Source organism: Microcaecilia unicolor, chromosome 4 (genome assembly GCF_901765095.1).
Source record: "Microcaecilia unicolor chromosome 4, aMicUni1.1, whole genome shotgun sequence".
Taxonomy (NCBI): domain Eukaryota; kingdom Metazoa; phylum Chordata; class Amphibia; order Gymnophiona; family Siphonopidae; genus Microcaecilia; species Microcaecilia unicolor.
The window spans coordinates 162,534,609-162,558,318 of record NC_044034.1 but is presented as its reverse complement, the minus strand read 5'-3'; the positions used below and the strand labels follow the sequence as shown (position 1 = coordinate 162,558,318).

At 44.2% G+C, this 23,710-nt stretch overlaps 1 protein-coding gene across 1 annotated transcript in view; it reads right to left on the bottom strand.

The window, feature by feature from the left end:
• Positions 1–23,710, bottom strand: part of CD82 (CD82 molecule) — an 82,504-nt gene that overhangs the window by 27,589 nt on the left and 31,205 nt on the right. The window lies entirely within an intron of this gene.

Genomic DNA, 23,710 nt, shown 5'->3' with positions numbered 1-23,710 from the left:
TTACCTAGAGGATCCATCTTGTCAAAGGGGGTGGGTTATTTTTATTTATTTAGGGCAGGGATTCTCAGCCCAGTCCGGGACACATCCAGACAGACAAGCAACAGGCAATCCATAATTAATATGCATGAGATAATGTATGCAAATTTCTCCCATGCATATTCATTATGGATATCCTGAAAACCTGATTTGCTAGATGTGTCCCAAGGACCAAGTTGAAAACCACTGCTTTAAGAGGACAGGAATTCTATCTTCTTGCTGTTTCCTTGGCCACCAATCAAATGCTTCCTGATACACAAAGCTAATGGACTTGATGTATGAGCCAGAAAAACTGCAGCCTCTAATGGGAGCCTATAAATTGGACCAGGGTTTCTCAACCCAGTCCTCAGGGAATCCTAAGCCAGTCTGGTTTTCAAGATATCCACCATGAATATGTATGAAATATATTTGCATGTATATTTGCAAACAAAGGAGGCAGTACATGCAAATATATTTCATGCAAATTTATGATGGATATATTGAAAACCAGACTGGCTTGGAGTTCCACAAGAACCGGGATTGAGAAGCCCTGGATTAAGACTATATTTAAGATTAGGGTTACCATATTTGCGGAGACAAAATAGAGGACACAAAATATAAACATAGTTGCTACCTTTGCTAAAGAAATATTTAATTGTTGCAAATGTGGAAATGGTTTTTACTTAATGAACACACACAGAGTGACTGAATTACAGTATAGAAATGATTTGTAGTAGTAGTACAGTACAGCAGTAGATAACAATCTACTTTTCAAAAACTTCAGGATACGAGTTTGACCAAAACTGACCCCAAGAGTTCTTATCAAAAGAGCAGTTATCCCTCAACAACTTACTTCTGAGATATGTGTGACAGTCTTTGCATAATATGCTTTTTGTTGCGCTGCACAAACAAAATTCCTTTGACGGATTCAACCAGCAGGGAAACAGAGAGGAGATCAAGCAATGCCTTTTTTTCTCCCTTTAGCACCCCCATGTGTCCAGACTGACTAATAGACCAGAGATGGTTTCTCTCATTATGTGGATAGGTGTGTTGGTCATAGGCACATAAAAGAAAAAAAGAGGACATTTTCCTAAAAATTAAAAAACCTGGAGGACATATCTGAAGAAGTCTAAAAGGAGGACCTATGATAACCCTACTTAAGATACTTAGGTCCAAGAGGAAAATTTTAGGCCAGTCCTAGTTTTCTGACAGAGCATCCTGGGTGCATTATAGGATCTTCAGCAATGATTTCAATGGCTAGTACCAGGGACTATAAATATCCCACTGTTTTGAGATGCAAGTTTAAAACCAGGGCTGTCCAAAAAGCCTCTTTCCTGGAACTGGGTAACTTCGCAACTCTGCTTTGTGGGGGTGGGGGTAGGGAGGAGGGCATCAACATAGAAGCCAGAAAGTCTCTTGCTTTGCTTGTTTTCTTTTGCATTTCAGTTTAATTTTTCCCTTATTTTGCTTCTTTGGATTTTAGGCACCCAGGTGACCAGCTGCCAGGGATCCTTCCAACTTATTTGTGAAGCTTCTTGGGTAGCATTTGGATTGCAGAATTACTCACACACCATTTCGTACCCATGCTGAAGGTAAGTTACAGTTAAGAACAAAAAAAAAAAAAGCCATATGAACAGGTAGGTTCTTGCCCCAGAGAGCTTAAGAAATCTAGCCCTTGGATTGTAAATTTGTGTAATTGCTATTTCTCCTCTATTTTATCCCTGTTGTTTTGTGCTACCCCCTCCCCTGTCTGCCTCCCATAGTTTTAAATACTCCCGTTTCCAGATCCTCTCAGAGACTAATGGTATTACTTACATCAATCCCCCAATCTCACATCCCCTTTACTCCCACTGCAACCTCCCCACTCCCTTCTCTCTCTCTCAACCCAGTGAAATAATGGTTGTAACCCTAAGCACAAACATTTTAATAATCCAGCAGCAAACTACAGACCCTCAGGTACAATGTATGCCAAATCGGTTCCCATAGATTTTGAAAGTCACCCATCGCTCAGGTTTACCTTACCTCCTTATGTAACTTTATAAGTCTATGTCCTTTGAAAATAAGCCTTTAAATTTCTCCATTGTTTTAAACTTGGAATATTCCTCCTCCTCCAATGCATTTGTCTGCTACAATTTAGCACTGTCTGCTAAAATATTAGGTATATTTTCAAAGCTCTTGGACTTACGTTACGTGGAGGTGCATTTTCGAAAATAACTTCCAAATTGCGATTTGGATGTCTTTGCAAAAAGTCCAAATCCGGGGACGTGGAAAACCGTATTTTCAAAAAAAGATGGACGTCCATCTTTCGTTTCGAAAATACTGTCAGAAACATCCAAATCCTTAAATTTGGACATCCCTAGATTTGGATGTTTCTGACTTTCGGCAACTTTTGAAACCAAAGATGTCCATCTCAAAAATGTCCAAATGCAAGACATTTGGGCGTGGGAGGAGTCAGTATTCATAGGGCACTGGTCCCCTTGACATGCCAGGACACCAACCAGGCACCCTAGGGGGCACTGCAGTGGACTTCATAAAATTCTCCCAGGAACATAGCTCCCTTACCTTGTGTGCTGAGCCCCCCCAAAAAATCCACTACCCACAACTGTACACCACTACCATAGTCCTTACGGATGAAGGGGGGGCACCTATATATGGGTACAGTGGGTTTGTGGTGGGTTTTGGAGTTTGCTGTTTCCTCCACAAATGTAATAGGTAAGGGGGGGGGGGGTCTGCCTGTCTGACGTGCACTGTAGTACCCACTAAAACTGCTCCTGGGACCTTCATGCGCTGTCACGGACCTGAGTATGACATCTGAGGCTGGCACGAAATATTTTTTAAAATGTTTGATGGTGGGAGGGGGTTAGTGACCACTGGGGGAGTAATTCTCTCCAGTGGTCATCTGGTCCTTTCGGGCACCTTTTTGTGCCTTATTCGTTAGAAAAAATTTAACAGGTCCAGGTAAAAACATCCAAGTGTTCATCAGGGACATCCTTGTTTTTTTCGATTATGGGTCAAAGACGTCCAAGTGTTAGGCATGCCCAAGTCCCGCCTTCGCTAAGCCTCCAACACGCCCCCTTGAAATTTGGACAGCCTTGCAACGGACTGCAGTTGGAGACGTCCAAAATCGGATTTTGATTATACTGATTTGGACGACTCTGGGAGAAGGACATCCATCTTCCGATTTATGTCAAAAGATGGACGTCCTTCTCTTTCGAAAATGAGCCCGATAGTAACCTATAGAACTTTGTAAGTCTAAGTAATTTGAAATTGAGCCCCTATCCATCAACAGAATTCCCATCCTAAGTGCTCTCTGGGGAGATACATACGCTTGGCTCAGGAAGTTGTACTGCCCACAGCGATTCATTCCAGGTATGTCCAATAACCCCAGAGGCGACATATCTCCTCTTATTAGGAACCCAGGCTCTTGAATCCACCACCTTTCTGTCCACCTCTCACAATGAACAGGGGGGCCCATCCTGCAATAATATCTTATAGAAGACTAAAATGGTACCATTCCCCTCACTAGCCAATAGAAGGCTAGACATCATCTTCTCCTGAATTTCATTATCCAAATCCCGACTCCTTAAAGAGCTCACATGAGGTCACACATATGTGCAGGAGTCCTGTACCAACAGATTATATTTTGTTATGAACTTGGGAAATGGTGCGTTATTACTATTTAATGTACATCATAGTAAACAAACAGTAGCAGAGGGTGAAAGTTAAAAAGGACCAGTGGGAGAAGTGGGATTTGAATTTTGGTTTCCCTGGTTCTCATCCCACTGATCTAATCGCTGGGAATTCAATGGGGCATCAGAGCAAGGACACCAAAAGCACCAACAGGAAAAGCAGGACTACTGCACCGTATACCATACCACCTCTGCCACATGCCTAGCATCTGGGCTCAGGGCCGCCAAGGGGGGGGGGGTCAGGAGGGCAAAACTCCCCAGGCGCGGGCCACCAAGGGGGGCCCAGCACTGGGGTCTCTCTCTCCTGCTCCTGACAGGACCCAAGTGATCACGTCCCGACAGGAGCAAGAAAACTCTGGTGCCGGGCCCCCCTTGGAGGCTGGGGAGGACCGGAGCTTCCTCCAGCGCTGCTCTTCTGCCCGTTGCTGAGCAGCTGCTTTTCCTCTCAGGCGCGCATGCTCTGTTTTGAAACCGAGCATGCCCTGAGAGAAAAAGCAGCTACAGGGGCAGGCAGGCAGTCGGCGCTGAAGGAAGAAGGCATCTTCTGCTGGCAGGGCGGGTCCCTGCCAGCTAAGGTATTTCGGCAGCGATCGGGGGGGGGGGGGCAGCGGCAGCAATGTGGGTGGCGGCAACTTGGGGGGGCGTGGCGGCGGCCCTACCCCAGGCTCTCAGCAGCCCTGTTTGGGCTACACCCTTGTTAGCAGGGAGGGAAGAATCAGAGGATGAGAAAGGAGAGGGGAAGGGATGGTAGTGGGAGGGAAAGCATCTGGTGAGTGAGGGTGAGAATGGGGGTAGAGTGTGATAAGGTGAGTAGTCTCTAGTGGGGGAAAGAAGTGTCTAGTCAGGGAAAGAAGGAAAGAACAATAAAAAAATGGAGCGAACAGCCTCTCTTTAGTTTAGAAACCAAATTGTTATGAAAGGTGGTATATCAAGTTTATTTCTATTAAACATATTAGTATTACCAGCTGACTCATTCAGCAAAGCAGAGTCGTTCCGTTACACCACAATGGAAACGCACATCATGTCACTGGAGCAGCTTTTAGGGCTGCACGAGATAAGGATCCACCACACACAGTATCTCACACACGCACAACACAACTTCAAGAGGACTTGGCCTAATGCAATCAGTTGGGTAAGCTCTTCCTACAACGTGACTGACAGACAAGGAAAAAAAAAAAAAAAAAAAAAAAAAAAAAACTTTGCAGCCTGATGCAATTTCTCCTTCTGTATTTTCTCCCTTCCCCCTTCACCTAATGTTACAAAAGGTTTAAGGTTTAACTGCCCTACACTGCTCCCCCTCCCCCAATCAGATTTCAACCCAATTCTGGTTTTCTAGACCATGCAGCCTGGACAGCCACAGTTAACAATGAGAACCTAGGAGTAAGACTATCTTACAAAAGCACAAAGCCTTCTTCCTCTATCCACCCCACGGTGAACCTGCTCAAGTCAGGCTCTCACTGCACATAACCCCGTCCAGTGCTAGATTTCCTAAATCTAAGTGGGCAACAGTCTTCTTCCTTTCACTCTTTATTTTTGTAGCACTACTGGCTAAACACACAAGTACTCAGATAAAATATGTACCCGCTCTGAAGAGCTTACACTCTAAGGGGGGTGCCTGAGGCAGTGGGAGGAAAGTGAATTGCTCAAGGTCACAAAGAGCGTCAGTGATAGAAGCAGGAACTGAACCCTGGCTTCCCTGGTTCTCAGCCCACCGCTCTAACCACTAGACCACATCCTCTGGAAGCTTCTATCCATTTCCACATATGCCTGTCCAGTCATCTCAGAAGTGCTCCGGGCCTCTCTCAGTAGCATTAACATGTCTCAAGGACGTTTTGGAGAGAGTAACCACATGGTTATTTAAGGATCTGATTCAGTAAACAGCACATGAATTTGGGTGCTGTAATAAACCATCACCCAGCGCTATTCTATAAAGGGCACTCCGGGTCGTGCGTCCTTTACAGAAAAGTACATAGCACCTATTCCCAAGCCCAACTTCCAAAAGCAGGTGTAATTCCTGGCGCGCATCTGCAGTATTCTGTAATACTGCGTGCAAGTTTCCAGAACATCCCTGATCCGCCCATGCCCTCCCCATGGCACACTATGGGATTTGGGTGCTCAGTTTTATAGACTAGCGCATAGCAAGATGGGCGTGTAAATTCAAAAACAATAATTATTAGCACCCAGTTATTGACGTTCATCAGTTCGTTGCCCAATTTAGTTGCATGGGCATCTCAGGATCAATTTGAGCACCCTTTATAGAATACAGGGTTTAGTGCTTATCACTGTGCTTCGGCAGGGTACAAAGCCCAGTATCTGCCTCCACTTCTGAAAGCTCCACGTGGAGGCCCTCCCATGAGAAAGTCCCCAGACTCAGTCTATAATGCTTGAATAGTATGTATTAGGTACTGCTTTAGCACAAGTAGGGGATCACTTAAAGTCAGAAAACGGGATGATATGCACTGAGCAAATTCTATAATCTGCAATTGTGCAATACTAGTGAAAGCGGACATTTACGCACCTAGCTTTAGGTGCAAGCACCTATGCTAGCTCAATGCAGGGGCAGACTGACCATTCAGGCAACCAGGCAGTGCCAGAGAACCTGTAGGCTCTCTGGCACTGCCAGAGAGAACCTGTAGGCTCTCTGGCAGTGCCAGAGACCCTACAGGTTCTGCCTGATTGCCCGCCACTGCCGCAAATTACAGCCCTCCTGGCCCTACCTTGAAGGGCCCTGGTAGTCTAGTGGCCTCTGCTGGGGCAAGAAAGAATCCCATTCTCTCTACCCGCTGCCGCTATTCTGCCTGGCGGCGCCATTATGTTTTAAAAATGGCTGCCAAGACTTCCTGTGAGACTGCCAAGACCCAAGAGGCTATCACAGTAAGTCTCGGCAGCTATTTTGAAAACACGGTGGTTCTGGGAATAGTAGTGATAGCGGACAGGAAAGAGAGGTTCTTTCCTGTCCCCAAAGAAGCCACTAGACCACCAGGGCCCTTCAAGGTAGGACCGGGGAGGGCTCACCTTGGCTCAGGGGTCTGTAGTGTGTGGGAGGGGGGCGGCAACTGCAATGGTAGTGGGGGGCTGTAGTGTGCAGGAGGGGAATGGCGGTGCAGAGGGGGGCATCCAATGACCTGTACTGCCCAGGGCCCCAACCACTCAGTCCGCCCCTGGCACAATGGCTGGTATAAATGCTTGCACCTAACCGCTGGCAGTTAGTTGTATAAATGCTAGTAATCTATAAAATGTGTACATAAATGCTAGACCCATCACTGACCCTCAACCCCCTTGCAGTTGAACTCCATGGATTTTGCACACAGAATCTGCAGAATCCTGACTAAAGGCAGTTCCATGCATAATTGCTAATTAGTACCAGCCATCAATTAACACCATTATAGCCAATTAGCAGCTAATTTATTATATTTGCGCATGTAATTGATACCACTCTATAGCATGTACACAACTTTATGCGGTAAGGGGTGAATTTTATATATGGTGCCAAAAAAGCATTATTCTATAAACCAAGTTAGGCGTGGTTTATAGAATAGCACTTCCTTTAGGCATGACCGTTTGCACCAACTGAAACGTGGTGCAAATGTATATGCCTAAAATTAGGCACGTCCCATTATTCTACAACAATGTACGTAAATGCTAAGATCACGCCTATTCTGTCCATAACCCTCCCATATCCATACCCCCCCTTTTTCTTGTTACTCACACCTAAATTTATGTGTGTAAATTCCAATTAAACCTAATTAGTGCCAATAACTGCTTGTTAAAACACCAAGTACTGGCACTAATTAGCTCATTATTCAATTAAATTTGCACGTGCAATTTTTGATAACGTATAGAATTAGGGGGTAAGAATAAAATCATATGTAAAAATTTACAGAATTAAGGCAAGTGGGCAAGTCTTGTCCACTAAGGGCCAAATTCTATATAAGGCGCCTAAAAAAATCCGCATGGTAAACATTTCCACCTAAGCGTATTCCATAAGCAGCACCTAGATTTAGGTACGGAATATAGAATATGCTTAGTTGAGATCTGAGCGCCTAAAACTACGTGCCTTTGTTTATACCAATGAAAATGTGGACTTGCGCGTAGATTTACATGCAGTGGGCCATATTCTATAACTAGGCGTGTAAATTTTGGAATGCCCATAGCCACACCCCTTTTGAACTGCACACATTAGAATATAGGTGCAGTTCATTACAGAATACGCTTAGCAAGTTGTGCGCGTAAATTCTAATTGTTACCAATTAGTGTTTATTGTTGCTTAAGTGTTGATATCAACACTGATGAGCTTGTTAAGCCAATTAAGTTGTGCGCGCTATTATAGAATACGCCTGGATTTTAGCGCAGATCTCTAGGCGCGCTATATAGAATCTGGAGGTAACTGTGTTAAAGTGGCCAAACCCCCAAAAGCTCTGGTTAACACAGCTAATTAGTACCACAGGAGAAAAGAGGCTGTAAATCTTTCAATTGACTCAGCAGCACTTGTACGCATCATAGAGCACAGGAAACGCTGGAAGTCCCATGCAAGTGAGATGAAGAATCCACACTGCCCTCTGTACATGCAGATCACCCACATACTGTATTAATCAGAAGCACAAGACTTGCTCACAGAGGGCAAATGAACTCCCCCACAACAGCGGCTGCTACCTGGTGGACTATCGCCTAGCTAATTCCAGAGATGGCTCTTTTGGTTACTCTTGAAACCAGCCCACTCTGAGGGAGACAGATGCCCACTGAGTCTCGTGTTAGCACCAGATTCATAAGTTCCTCTCTTTGAATCAGACCCCAGAGCACGGTAAACACAGGAAGCTTTTATACATTCTGCACAGTTCCACCAGAAAATGGAAACAGAACATGTGTAGGAGGCCGGTGAATAACCGTGACGCTTTTGTACATCTGTCACCTGTGCCTACTGCACCAATTCAGTGGAATTCAGTGACTGTACAGCCACTTCCACTATGGCAGTGCCATTATAACCAGAGACTGCTGGGCAAAGCTTTATACAGATATGATACCAGTACACAGCACAGCCCCATTCAAGCTTCCCAAAAGTCTCACTGCTTCCAACCTATTTGTTGCAAAGCTAAAAGTGAAGATTGTACTTCACAATTAAAGGATGGACAGTAGAGAATGACAAGGGGATACAATTTGTCCCCGTCCACGTGGGATCTGTCCCTGTTCCCACCCCATCCCCATGGTTACCCGTCCCCATGTCATTCTTTAATGGACCAGCTGCAGTTAGGGTAACTGAGGTCCAGAAAAGGAAAGTAATCCTATATAATAAAAAGCACCTCCAACATTCTGAAGCTGACTCCGTGGCACTTTAGGGTTCGTAAGTCTGTCATTCAGCGTTTCATTGGCTCTCACTGTCCCCGCCCTCATGTCGAGGAAACAGAACACTGCATAGTTGCCAAGCAAACGAACGCGACATCACAGGAACGAAGAACCAATCAGACAGAACGGAACTTGGAGGAGGGAAGTGGAGTGGATTGAATCTCTAACAATCACATACAGGGAGGTACGAACATCAGTGGAGGCAAGTGCACAGAACGGAAGGGAAGACAAACATTTAATCACTTTGTCACTCACACAATCACTCTGTGTATCTCTCTCTTACTTTGTCTGTAAAACACACTGTCACTCTCAGTCTCTCAGATGGGCAACTGTATGTTGCATTCTCACGAGTAAGGAGCTCTTTTGATGTGATTGTTAAACTGATTGAAGGGCCTGAACAAGGAAAACTTTTACCACATTGTAACACAGTTTACACAAAAACTATTGTATATAAAGAAATCTTACACATGTAAACAATTATATTCAGAATACAACCGTGGAAACATTAATGGCAGGAACTCATTACATTGCTAGCGCCCGTTTCATTACGTTAAGAAAAGGTCCTTCTTTACTAGTGAGTCCATAAAAAGCCTCAGCAGCACCCCAACAAGCAATATTTTAAAATCAAGGCTGTCTTCCCATTCCCTAGAGAACGTCATGCAATCCAGAACTAAGAGTTAGCTGGGCTGCCTCCAGCGGTCAGCGGCAAACCTGGAAATTCAGTGCCATGCCATATCCAGAAACCAGCATTGAATTTCCTTTTTTTTTTTTTCTTGGCGGTCTGAACATAGCAGGTTAAGCAGATATTCATTGGCTGACAGCTAAGTTATAGTGGTCAAAGATAGACCTGCTACTTATGTGGGTCTATCTGGCCGCTAAAACCTTAGCCAGTCAGCGAGGAGAGAGTTGCTGACCCGAACATGTATAACCTGGAGGAAAGGAGAAACAGGGGTAATGTGATACAGACGTTCAATATTTGAAAGGTATTAATCCGCAAACAAACCTTTTCCAGAGACAGGACGGTGCTAGAACTAAAGGACATGAATTGAGGTTGAAGGGGGGCAGACTGAGGAGTAATGTCAGGAAGTATTTTTTTCACAGAGAGGGTGGTGGATATGTGGAATGCCCTCCCGCAGGAGGTGGTGGAGATGAAAACGGTAATGGAATTCAAACATGCGTGGGATAAACACAAAGGAATCCTGTTTTAAAAGGAATGAATCCACGGAATCTTATCAGAGATTGGGTGGCAACACCAGTAACTGGGAAGCAAAACCAGTGTTGGGCAGACTTCTACAGTCTGTGCCCTGATTGTGACTCAATAGATATGGATGGGCTGCAGTATAATTATAAGAGGCTTTGACGTTGGCTTCAGAACTTTTAGTACAAGAACAGTACTGGGCAGACTTCTACGGTCTGTGCCCTGAGAATGGCAAGGACAAGTCAAATTCGGGTATACATATAAAGTATCACATACCATGTAAAATGAGTTTATCTTGTTGGGCAGACTGGATGGACCGTACAGGTCTTTATCTGCCATCATTTACTTTGTTACTATGAATATTGGTGCTAACCGGCTATGCCACACAACATAGCCGGTGACCAGGCTAGCCATTAAGTGCTAATATTCAGCCAAGATAGCCGGGTATCTCATGTTGAATATTTAGCGCTTAGCCGGCTTTAGGCTATTGACCTGGCCAGGAGCTGTTCTTGGCTAATTGAAAATAGCGCTAAATATCAGGCAGATAGGCTGCAGAGAATACCTTCTCCTGCTTTAGACTTAGTCCCGCCCACCCTACCCCTCTACCCACCCACCCCTAGAGTGACATGTCTTATATAACCTCCCTATCAACCCACTCATTACTTTTACCTCACCCATTTCTATTCTTCTATCACCTTCTCCCACTACTCCAACCAGAGTTACACCTAATCACACTGACCACCCTTCAACATCTTCAGTCCTTCTGTGACTGTTCTCTTGTGCTTGACTGCTTAAATATTTTAAATTTAAATGCTTTACTTTTTGTCTATTAGATTGTAAGCTCTTTGAGCAGGGACTGTCTTTCTTCTGTGTTTGTACAGCGCTGCGTACACTTTGTAGCGCTCTAGAAATGTTAAATAGTAGTAGTAGTAGTAGGCAGTAAGGGGCCAATGCAGACAGCTACCGCAAACAGAAGTGCGCAGTTACTGCAAGATGTAAGTTGCACATTAATGGGCGCTGAATGCAGTAAGGGGGTCAATGAGAGGAGAAGGGCATTTTTAGAGATCTCTCATTGGGTGGATCTTTTGTTTTCAAGTGTTCCTGTAGATGCTTGGTATCTCTAAATGCTGTTAATTATATTAAATTTGCTAGATTTATTGTTGTAAAAGAAGGCGAAAGAAATGTACCCTTGAATGAACCTGCATGATAGTAATGTAGTAATGTGCTGCTAGATTGGCTGTGATTTCTAATCCTCTTGTCTTATTATTAGTTTCAATTAATGTTTTTTTCTTTTATCTACAGTATAATGCCAATTATCTGAATGCCAATTATCTGAATGCCGATTATCCAGATCAGTTCGGCCAGAGTGGGAACATGTCCATCTGCATCACCCCCAGTCTCATTTCCCTCACCTGTGGCCCATTATCCGCCCCCCCCCCCCCCCCTTGTAACTCTACCAGGTAGAACAGTACAGTACCTTCCCAGCCAATCTGGATTTATGATTATCCGGACCACCCCCCCTGCAGAGGATAGTCTGGATAATCAGAGTCATACTGTATTTCCTTGTATCTTGGTCCTGTTATTGTGGACTAAATAAGAGAGTATTTTCCTTTATTCTATTTTCTTAATTATTGAGAGTGTTATACTATTTTCTGATTTTTCCATATGTTTGTTCTTTATTATTTATTTGTTACATTTGTATCCCACATTTTCCCACCTATTTGCAGGCTCAATGTAAAGAGTTTAAATGATTATAAATACAAAATTAAAAAAAGAGCGGGGTTCAGCGCAGGAATTAACTCACACGGTACACATGAGCACACAGTATATTAACATGTATGCTAATGAGGTGACAATGCACAGAAGTAAAACAGGGGATTTAAACACACACACACACAATGCAAGAAAATTAACCTCAGGTACGAGGCAGCGTAGAAGGGTTAGTTGAGATGTTTTATGCCAGTTTTTTTTTCTTTTTTTCCCGTGACCACAGCAAGTACCTGCAACTTTAAAAGGCAGGACAGAAGTAACGGCTGTGCGCACAGGTATCAGCAACTTCACAGTGGACGTGTCTGTGCATAAATATTAGCCTTGCAAAAATTTTTATGTACAAGTAATGCTTGCACGGCTGGTCTTTATGCATAGGTTAACGTGCTGACACATTCGTTTTCTTCGGATATGTGAAGCTGCCCTTACTGCAAAACCTTTGCATGCATGTGTCCAGGAGGCTTTCCCTGATTAGCACAATTTTACATCTCATTAGCTCACTGCTCTGCACTGCCTCACTAATCTCAAGGTAGAAGCTCTACTGCACTGTGTTCTGCATGGAGTTCTAAATCTCAAACTCTCTGGAATCCAATTTAGATGGAAGACAAAGGAGACAATTCTGTAAAGGGTTCTACAAGCCAGGTGCAAAAAAATGTAGGCACTAAGCTAGTATTTGATAAGCACAATTTTGCATGCCAAGTTCATTATAGAAGGCTAGTGTACATCCACATTTATGCATGACCACTTACGTCATCTCAACAGCAGGTGTAAATGTGCACCCCTGTTAGCGCTTAACACATGCAACTTACAGTATTCTGTAAGTTTTGAGTAAGTGTGTGACCCACACATGCCCTGCCCTCATGCATACCCTGTGGTAATTTCACACTGAATGTCTTAGGCACTATTCAGGAGGCTCAGACCCAGGGCACCAAAATACCCAGCCTCTGGCCTCACCTTGTCTACAGATTAAGCCTTTTCTTCACACACACAACCCTAGTCTGGTAGCTCCCCTTCTCTCTTTCCCCACCTCCCTCCTCATGGGTCCAGCACTACTCTCTCATAGGCCTGTAAAGTTTATGTCAGCTGCCAGTGGCGGCAGCATGACAGGCAGCCTTCGGTCAGCCCCTGGGTCTTCCCTCTGCCATGTCCTGTGGGCAGGACATAGCAGAAGGAAGACCCAGGGGCTGGCCAAAGGCAACCTGTAATGTTACTGCTGCTGTTGCCGCCCGTGCCCAACAAACTTTACAGGACCGTGGAGGAGTGAGAGAGGTGAGGGAGGTGAGGGAGGTGGGGAAGGGAAATGGAGGATGAGAAAGAGACTGGACCAGGGGGAGATACCGGCCCAAAGGAAGAAGAGATACCTATCAGCCGGGGGGGGGGGGGGGGGGGGGGGGAGGGGGGAGGGGGACCGCCACCAAAGCAAGTTGGCTCAGGGTGCCACTATTCCTTCAGCCAGTCCTGTCGCTATTCTACTAGAAAGCACATAAGTACAGTTCTGCACATAACAGCCGTTTACTGCCATTCTGGCACATTATCTCCACTGAAGCACCAAAAGAAAAACATGCAGGGCAGTTAGGAGGTTTCTTTTTGACAAGAGAAGTGGAGAGGCTGAAAAGATCACTAGCAGAGCTGTAGTCAAGAGACCTTCTCATCCCTCCTGTAACCAGATTCAAAACCCTTCCTGCAGCCTATTAAACCCAGAGAAACACATCCTTCTTAATCAACTCCCCCCCCCCCCCCCCCCCACACACACACACACAGGACAACAGCTGAGGCTCTGAGAACAGAGAGGACTTTGTTCTCTGAAAGGGGAGAAGCACACAGTGTTTTACACTTACATGAAGCTAAGCAACTTCAGAACTCGTCTCACTCTCACCACTGCGAAAAGGGAAAAAGTGAAAATGCACGGCAGTTGCAAGGAACCATCCACTAGTCTGTGTGGGAAAATCCCAGCACATGGAAAGGGCAAGTGAGTCTCCGGGAGATTCCAGTCACACCTAAGTCACTGTACACACATGAGCAATATGTCAAGTAGGAAATTTCCAGTTTCATACGGCTGTTGTCTAGTGCTGTGAGATAGACAGAAGCTTCTCCAAGAGAACAAGATCGGACAGTTCTTTGGGATTGTGTTACCTCAGATAATGCAAGCAGTTGCCTTCAATATGTGGCTTGTGCAATAGAAATGGGGCGGAAGGGGCTATTTTTGCTCTCCCTCCACAGTTTTGCTCCCTAGATGGCAGAGGTCTTACTAGTTTAAGAGCAGAAGAGGCACTCCCTTTCAGGCATACCCTCAGTGACACTAGCAGACCTCCCTCCTATGGCCCTGGTGTACCCTATTGCATGTCATGTCCGAACCCAACTGGCACAGATGGGGTTCTGAACCTGAATCTGTACTGTGGTGTGGCAAGTCCCCCGAAAAGGTCTATTTTTAAATGGGGAAAACTGCCCACAGCAACTTGTCCCAAGTCATTTACTTACTACATATACCCTCGAAAGCTGGGCAAGCCCCTGTTGGTATTCTGTACCTGATCTGAACACCATTACTCCCAATTAGGAGACTGACTGACTGACAACAGGTGTTGTCAAAGGCAAAAATTAGCAAAATATAAGAAATCAGGAACAGGCACTGAAATATTCATAAAAAAATCAAGGAGATGCACTGGGTTCATAACTCCTTACGACAGTTTTTAAAACCTTCCCCTATCACCCAGTCTGTGACTTAGCAAAAAAACAACACCGAAGAACCTAGAACTCCGATTCTTTGTCCCCCATTGCACCTGGAGTGGAAGGGAGCATCCCAGTCTGGTATTTTATGAAAATCACTGCTTCTGTTCAGTACAAACAGCACCTCCTACTGCTAGGCTTCTGTTACTTCCAATAAAAATAATCCATGCTAACACAATCTCCATCTACTCCTTGAGGACTTAAGTGTCTGCATCCTTACCTTACTACCCTAGATCAGGAGTTCTCAAATCAAGACTTTGGGACACATCAAGTTAGTCAGATTTTCAGGATAACCATACTGGATATATAAAAGATAAATCTGCATAGAATGGAGGTAGTGCATGCAAACTTCTCTCATGCATATTTACTGTGGACATCCTGAAAACCTGACTTGGTTAAGAACCCCTGCTGTACATGGATAAAGCTTCACTGCTTGAGCCTGGGAAGCCACATCTGACTAAAGGAACTTGTCTCCAGCCCTCATGTGTCACCTCATTTTTTCTTTTTTTTTTTTAAATCACAGGTTCAACAATCCACTGAATTTAGGCCGTCCTCAAGACTAATATAACTACTAGAACTTTGCACCATGACAAATTAAATGGATTTCATTTGAATTAGAGCAAAAGGGTAAAAATTGAACTTGCTGGTTATACCGTTAGGTGCAGCAGGATTCTATTCTGAACTTGAAATTGATCTTTGTGTCCACACAATACAGAGAAAGCAGACAAACAAGGTGATCAGCATAATGAAAGGGTAACTCAATACATTTCATGACCTCCTTTGGGGAGTCATATACAATGCCTTTATCAAGTCACTGCATAACATCAAAAAAAGATGTGTTTTTGCAATGCATAAAGTCAGTGGCGTAGGAAGGGGGGCCGGTCCGCCCCAGGTGCACGCCGCTGAGGGGGGGGGGGGGGTGTCAGCTCCGCTGGTTCCCTGCTCTCTCTGCCCCGAAACAGGTTACTTCCTGTTCCGGGGCAAAGAGAGCAGGGAACCAGCGGAGCCGACGCAGCTCCCAGCGACTTGCACTCGAGGCGGAGCGGCCCTCCCACCCATCCCCTTTCGTACGCCAGTGGTAAGAATGCACTCCTGGGGGGGGGGGGGGTGTGCGCAGCAGCGACCCGCCCCGGGTGTCAGCCGCCCTCGCTATGGCACTGCATAAAGTTGTTAAACCAAATTTTAACACATGGAGGTTCCCTTCTATAGCAAAAGATTGGAATAAAAAGGTTTTGGGAATTTTGACTCTATAGAATAAACAAAAAAAAGGCATGGGTGGGGGGAGGGTACAATTTACAAGGCATCATCAGTTTCAATAAAAGGGTGGCGGGGAAGGAGGTAACCAACACAGATTCCTGGTACAAGCCTGGCTGCCATTCAGGGTAGACTGGATGAGACATGCTGATCTTTGCTGTCATTCACTACATGTATGTTTAAGAAGTTAAGTTTGTTAAACTAACATGGGGACCACACTGCTTATCTGTATTATTCTTGGAGAAATGGGCCCAAAAGTAAAATTATATGTATCCAATTGTAAAGGATATTCTGTCACTGAGGGCCAATGCAGAAAGCCCATGGTTTAATGCATCGCTTCTAATGCAAGCTTAGTTCATAAATTTTTGCTTCTTGATGTAGTAAATAAATTATATGCAAATAGGACCTGTGGAAAACTTGTGAGCTGATCAGGGAAAGCTCGCCAGACACATTCGCACAACGTTCTGCACTAAAGGCAGCTAGTGCTGTGTACGTCTGAACAGAAAAAAAAAAAGCAGCACATCTGCACATGTGCCGGAAGGCTGTTCTGTGCCTAAATCCCCCAAATCTATAAAAGTCACCAAAAACTGCATGCCAATTTAACTGAATAATGAGCTAGCACCGATAACTGGCTTTTTAACAAGCAATTATTGCCATGCGATTTAATTGGCACAATATGAAAAAGGGGGTGCAAAAATGGAAGGGTCATGGGCATAACGGAGGAATTCCTAAAATTAGAGAGCATTGTTATAGTACAACTCTACAATATTGTCAGCTTCTAAGCAACCATGAATATCCAATACAAAGTAGGGAAGAAAGACTTCCGTGTTTCAGCTTCTGTATGCAGTAAATAACCGTCCCTACTTATTTTACAATAAACAATTGTAATTCAGAAAAACACGAGTTTTCTTTTATGGATACTGGGTTACTGTTACTGGTTTAACTGTCTGGATAATAATGCGTGTGTAAGCTTTATGAAGCCAAAAACAAACAGTCCATTTTTTCTAGCAAAAAAAGTGCCGGTACGCAAATGCCAGGCCACCCTTCAGGGGTGGGGTGATCACTGAGGGACTCATCCCACAATAGCCAGGCCCCCTGCAACCAGTCACCAAATCTATGACTAGGCAGAATTAGCGCGTAGAGCCTGAGCTCTTTCATTAAAACTTGGGGACAATGGGTCAATTTTAGCAGATAATGGAAAAGGTGCCGGTACTCAGTACCCTCAAGTACCCCCTCAAAAAAAGCTGTGCCAAAAACAGATGTTGCACTAACCCTGTGCCACCATCTGTGAACTTTTGCTGCATTGGGCCCTGAGCCTGGAAGACACTCTTGGTGATTTCGCCAGAACAGAATGGAACATAATGTTCAAGGCCAACTCAGCAGCAAAGTACCTTGGGATGTCAGAGTAGTCACCCTCATGCTTCTGCTAGCACCTAGCCCAGAATACACTGCTGCCCCGCTCTCTGACTCAACAGCAACAGCAAAGCTATGCCTACCCCTCTTGAGAGCTCAGAGTTCTGGTGAAAATCTACACAGGCTGCTTCCTTGTTATCACTAGCAAGAATCCTCCCCGCCCTTCCCCCAGTAGAAGTCATTGCAGTGCAAGGATTCATGCGGTAAAGAGAGGAAGCTATTGCCCTAAGATTCTGGAAATTCTGCTGTGGACAATTAAATCTCAGCTACTTTTGTCAATGAGAGAGAAAGTCCCAGAAACTCCCAATTCTTACAAATGAAAAGAGCTGCCATATGAACAGCACATGCAGTTTCTGGTAACATAGAAAGATGATAGTAAAGACAATTATAAAATCTCCTATCCAGGCTTCCCATCCACACCAGCCCTTTCTCTCCCTCAGAGATCCTCTGTGCTTTCCTCTTGCTTTCTGAAAAAACTATCATATGAAAAAACCTCAATCTCTCTTATCAAGGCATTAAAAAAGTGAAAATTAATGGAAGATAACTCTGCACTGCTATTAGTCTAGAAAGGATTACTGATAGCAAAACCATAGCAACCCACATACAGGTTGGTTCAGAAAGAAAGTGAAAGATCTATATTTAGACAAATTTATCATCAGGGGAGCTGTGATTTCCTTTTGGTTACAGAAGTGAGACTCTGTCCCAGCATACAATCTATGCCCTTCAGCCCTCCTTCCCCTTCTCTCCCCCCACCTCACTGACATCTCAGAATCAAGATCATTGATTTCCCCATCCCCCGCTGAGGTTCTCTCAGTATCTTTCTCCCATACTATCCTCACTGGAAGCTCCCACCCCTTAACCTTGTTCCCTCCCTTCCCTGGGGCCCTGCTAGCTGGCTCTGAACAGTGGGATCACCAACTCTTAAATGTATTCCTGGAAACTGTCACACAATGTAGTGGCTCTGATAACGGACTTAATTAAAACCTTCTGTTACAGATCGAAAAGAGTAATATGAAAGGAGAACTGCTAGAAAATAAACCCAACACTCACAAAAGACTTAACAGGACACAGACCATCTAATTCTGGGGGCAAGTAGAGGAACATTGTGCTAGCAAAATGTATAGGAAGACCAGGCCAGGACAATTCAATCAAAGAATACAGATCAGTATCAGAACTCAGGAACTGCCCTCATCAGTGTCTCCTGTATATTTTTGGAATTTTAGTGCCCTTTTCCTAAGCCACGGTAGGGCTACTGCGTGCCAAATCGTCCCTCGCACAGAAGCCCGGCAGTAGTTCCGAAGTTGGTGTGCGCAGTTTCCCGGCGTAGAAAATCATTTTCTATTTTCTACTGTGGGGGTGTTCCCAGCACTGCTGCATGCTGCCCCATTACCGCACGAGTAGCCATTGAGCCCTTACCGCCTCCTAAATAGGTGGTGGTAAGGGCTCAGGCAGTTAATAGTCACGTGCTAATTTTAATATATTAGTGCACAGCTATTTACTGCCCCTTTTTTAAAAAAGGCCTTTTTCCTGCTGCAGTAAAAAGTGGCTCAGCACGTGCCAATTTCATGCGCCAAAACTAGTTTAGGTCACATTTTACCGTGGCTTAGTAAAAGGATCCCTTTGTTAGGGCTTTTCTAACCCAGAAATAAAATTAGGAGTCATTGCCTGGGCACCTAATATTCAGCAAAATTCACCTTTGAAAAAGCCAAAACAAATATGCAAAATGTGAAAAAAATGAGTGGTGGTTAAGTTAAGCTTTCTAAAGATATTTTTACCCCTGAATATTACATGAATGTTCTTTTCCAATTGTTTAAATTATTTCAGTAGCACATGTATCAAGGTCGGGTATACACAAAAAGTTAGCACATATGAGTTTATCTTGTTGGGCAGACTGGATGGACCATGCAGGTCTTTCTCTGCCGTCATCTACTATGTACAAACTGTCAGGCTAAGAAAGTTTCTTGACTTTCAGAACGTGAGGGAAGGAGAGTGAGAAAGAAAAGCGACTGTGCATGAGTATAAAGAAATCAATTATCAGCATAAAGTCCAACATTCACAGCAAACAGCACTAAATCCTCCCCACTCCACCGATCCTAGAAACTGACTGTTTACTGTGCATGAATTTCCATTTAATTCTTAGCACTATTAAAGAAATCAAATGCATTCATTGCTTTAAGATCCAGCTTCATGTGTTTGCCTTACACAAGGTGGGCCCCTGCTCATGTTCTCTTTACGTTCTGGGAATTGTTTTTGACCTCTCTGTACATAGCTTTATTTTACTGTTGTTACTATTACTTTGCAAATTATCTCCTATCTTTTTCTTTATATACCAGTAAATGTATTACTTTGGTAACCCATGTAAAATTGTCATACCAATAAAGTTATCTGAATCTTAACATTGCAAAACACTGGGCAGATGGATTAAGGACTATTTAAAAAAAAAAAAAAAAAGCAACGAGACACTGATAAACAGAAAAGTTGATTCACCATGTGGAAATGTTATTTGATATTTTTTGTAATAATTTAGTCTCAGGATCCCTGAGGCTGGAGACTGAGTGACCGAAGTTAGTGCAGACTGGCCCACTGTTCCTGGGAACAGTCTTGGGAAAACAAGAAGTGGCTGGCCTTTTGCTTGTTGGCTAGGCCTGGCCTCTTTTCACTAGTCCCATTATTCTTATGCGTTGGAAAATGCCATGCCCCCCCCCCCCCCGACAACCATTGTGCTTAGCAAGCGCCACTGATTCTCTCTCCCATCCCCCAGTTCCCCTTATTGAGAGGCATTTCCATGCTCAATCTTTGTTACACATCCCCCCCACCACCACCACCAACAATACAGGACCCCCCCCCCCAAAGCGGGATAGGGAGAGCAGAGGAAAAATCCAGAGATAAGAGATGCTTAGGGGTGCAAGCGAGGGGAGAACTGGATTACTGTCTTTTAAATACTTTTGTTCATCTGGACTCATTTTACATTACCAAAATACAGTGTTTCAAAACATGCATATCAATCATAAATCATATATATGTATACATAGCAATTTTATATAGATACAGACGTACAGACATGATAGACAATCCCTGCGAAATGGAATGATTTTAGTAACCACATAATCAGCCTGGACAGAAGGCAATATTTCAGCTATCCGCAGGGATATGGTCTTTAGAACAGACAGCATATTTTTTTTTTTTTGCACCTTCCTATCCTATATCCTGCAATATTCTTACATGTACTGCATTTCTGTTTCGCTCCTCCATGCCTCGTCCCCCCCCCCCCACCCCCCCACCAACAGCCTCCAATAAACTTTTCAGGAAATGCAGCGACTTTCACTTCCCTTCTGAAAAAGAAATATATTTACAGAATTCACTGAAGCCTTAACCATATCACACATTAAGGCCCCGATCAAAAGTAAAGGTGGGCGCTAGAGGCCAATAGCACCATACTAGTGCCCGCATTTACCAATGCAGAATGATCAGAGGAGTCTAGCACAGCAAACAACGAGCGTACCAGGCCTCAGCGCAGATAGCATGCAAATGTAGTCAAGCTCATTTAAATGAGATCATTTTGTATTCCTCCCCATTGATCAGAAAACAGCGTGCAAAACAAAGGTGCCTTGCCGCTGTAAAAAATAACGCCAGGTCTGAGAAGGCAGCTTTAGGGTGTCTGAAGAGAGGATTTCCCATGATTCTCACGAGTATTTCTGCAAAATCAACCGGTTTTGATTGCTTTTGGAAGCAATCAAAATCAAATGTGGCTTAATCAAAGGAAAATCCTGTCAAACAAATCTTATTGACTTCTTTGACTGGGTGACCAAAGAACTGGATGAAGGATGTGCACTAGATGTAATCTACTTGGATTTCAGCAAAACCATTGATACGGTCCCCCACAGAAGACTCGTGAATAAGCTGAAAGGGTTGAACTTAGGACTGAAAGTGGTGAACCGGATAGGAAACTGGTTGACCAACAGGTGGCAGAGGGTGGTGGTAAATGGAATCCGCTCGGAGGAAAGGAAGGTGAGCAGTGGAGTTCCTCAGGGGTCGGTGCTGGGGCCTCTGTTTAATATATTTGTGGGAGATATTGCTGAAGGGTTGGAAGGAAAGTTTGCCTTTTTTTGCGGATGACACGAAAACAGCCAATAGAGTGGATACCCTGGAGGGAGTAGAAACAATGAGAAGGGATCTCTGAATGTAACAAGAATGGTCAAGGGTCTGGCAGTTAAAATTTAATTTAAATTGTCTAATGACCCAAAGTATACCAAAGCTTCCGGTTTATATGTGAAAATCAAATATTACAGCTTCAAGGCTGCAAATGTACTACTATTTGTAAATGCACCCGATGTGACGACGACTCTCAAGCGTCACCCAGCCACCAGACGGTGGTAACCCAGCCAGCCTGTATTTTTCCAGCTATAAGGCGTGGGCCCGGTATACCATCATTTTGCCTGAAAAAAACTCCACAATTTCCACACTTGGACTTTTCATCGAACACTCAAGCATAAGAAATTGTGGAGTTTTTTTCAGGCAAGATGATGGTATACCGGGCCCACGCCTTAAAGCTGGAAAAATACAGGCTGGCTGGGTTACCACCGTCTGGTGGCTGGGTGACGCTTGAGAGTCGTCGTCACATCGGGTGCATTTACAAATTGTAGTACATTTGCAGCCTTGAAGCTGTAATATTTGATTTTCACAGTTAAAATTTAATGTCAAGAAGTGCAGAGTGATGCACTTGGGGTGCAGAAACCTGAAAGAGAGATACCAGATAGGAGGGGAGAGATTAGTAAGCTTGACTCAGGAGAGAGACCTTGGATTGTTGGTGTCTGAGGATCTAAAGGTGAAGAAACAGTGTGACAAAGCAACGGCCATGGCCAGAAGGATGCTAGGCTGCATAAAGAGGGGTATAACCAGCAGAAGAAAGGAAATGTTGATGCCCCTCTACAAGTCATTGGTGAGTCCCCACTTGGAGTATTGTTTTCAATTTTGGAAGCCGTATCTTGCTAAAGATGTAAAAAGATTGGAAGCAGTGCAAAGAAAAGCTATAAAAATGGTATGGGATTTGCATTGCAAACCGTACAAGAGACTTGCCGACCTAATCATGTATACCTTGGAGGAAAGGAGAAACAGGGGTGACATAATACAGACAGACATTCAAATATTTAAAAGGCAATCCGCAAACAAACCTTTTCCGGAGACGGGAAGGCGGTAGAACTAGAGGACATGAATTGAGGTTGAAGGGGGCAGACTCAGAAGTAACGTCAGGAAGTATTTTTTCACAGAGAGGGTGGTGGATACGTGGAATGCCCTCCCGTGGGAGATGGTGACAAAGAAAACGGTAATGGAATTCAAACATGCGTGGGATAAACACAAAGGAATCCTGTTTAGAAGGCATGGATCCACAGAATCTCAGCAGAGATTGGGTGGCGATGCCGGTAACTGGGAAGTGAAAGAGGTGCTGGGCAGACTTCTACGGTCTACGCCCTAATCATGATTGAATAGATGTGGATGGGCTTGAAATCATGATTGAATAGATGTGGATGGGCTTGAGTGTAAATTTTAAGGGGCTTCGACATTAGCTTCAGAACTTTTAGTACAAGAAGAGTGCTGGGCAGACTTCTACAGTCTGTGCCCTGAGAATGGCAAGGACAAATCAAACTCGGGTATACATATAAAGTATCACCTATCATGTAAAATGAGTTTATCTTGTTCATCCTACTGGATGGACCATACAGGTCTTTATCTGCCGTCATTTACCATGTTACTATATTATGTCACCTTGTAAAAGAAAGCACGTGAGCACCAGTTGTGAGGAACAACAGACCTGAACATGAAGCACACACTAGCGTTCTTGTCCTGCGTCTAAATTTAAAGTGGTCATGCTTAAAGAGAAAAAACAAAACACAAAGCACACATTGGCATCTGTTACTTGGATCTAAATATAAGCATCCGGAAAAAAAAAAAAAAACCTTTAAAAACTTATTTAGGCTGCAGAAAACAGACGCCAATGTGAGCTTCACGTTTGAGTTTTACCAGGTGCGTGCACACAGGAGCTGAGCTTACCGCTGAACCCTTCTGCACATGCACCAAGCACAATCATCCCATCGAACTCCATAGTGCTCAAAGCTATGAGCGTGCCTATATTTGCATCTCATTCGCTTTGAGCATTAGGGCACAGTTCTTCTGCGCTGTTCCAGCGCTATTTTTATGGTGCTATTCAGAATCACGCCAGAGTTTTGATCATCTGCTCCTAAATCCTGGATGGCTTCTGAAGGTACATGCTTTGAGCTGGAAGAATTAGGGTAGAATGTTTGTGGCTTTAAAA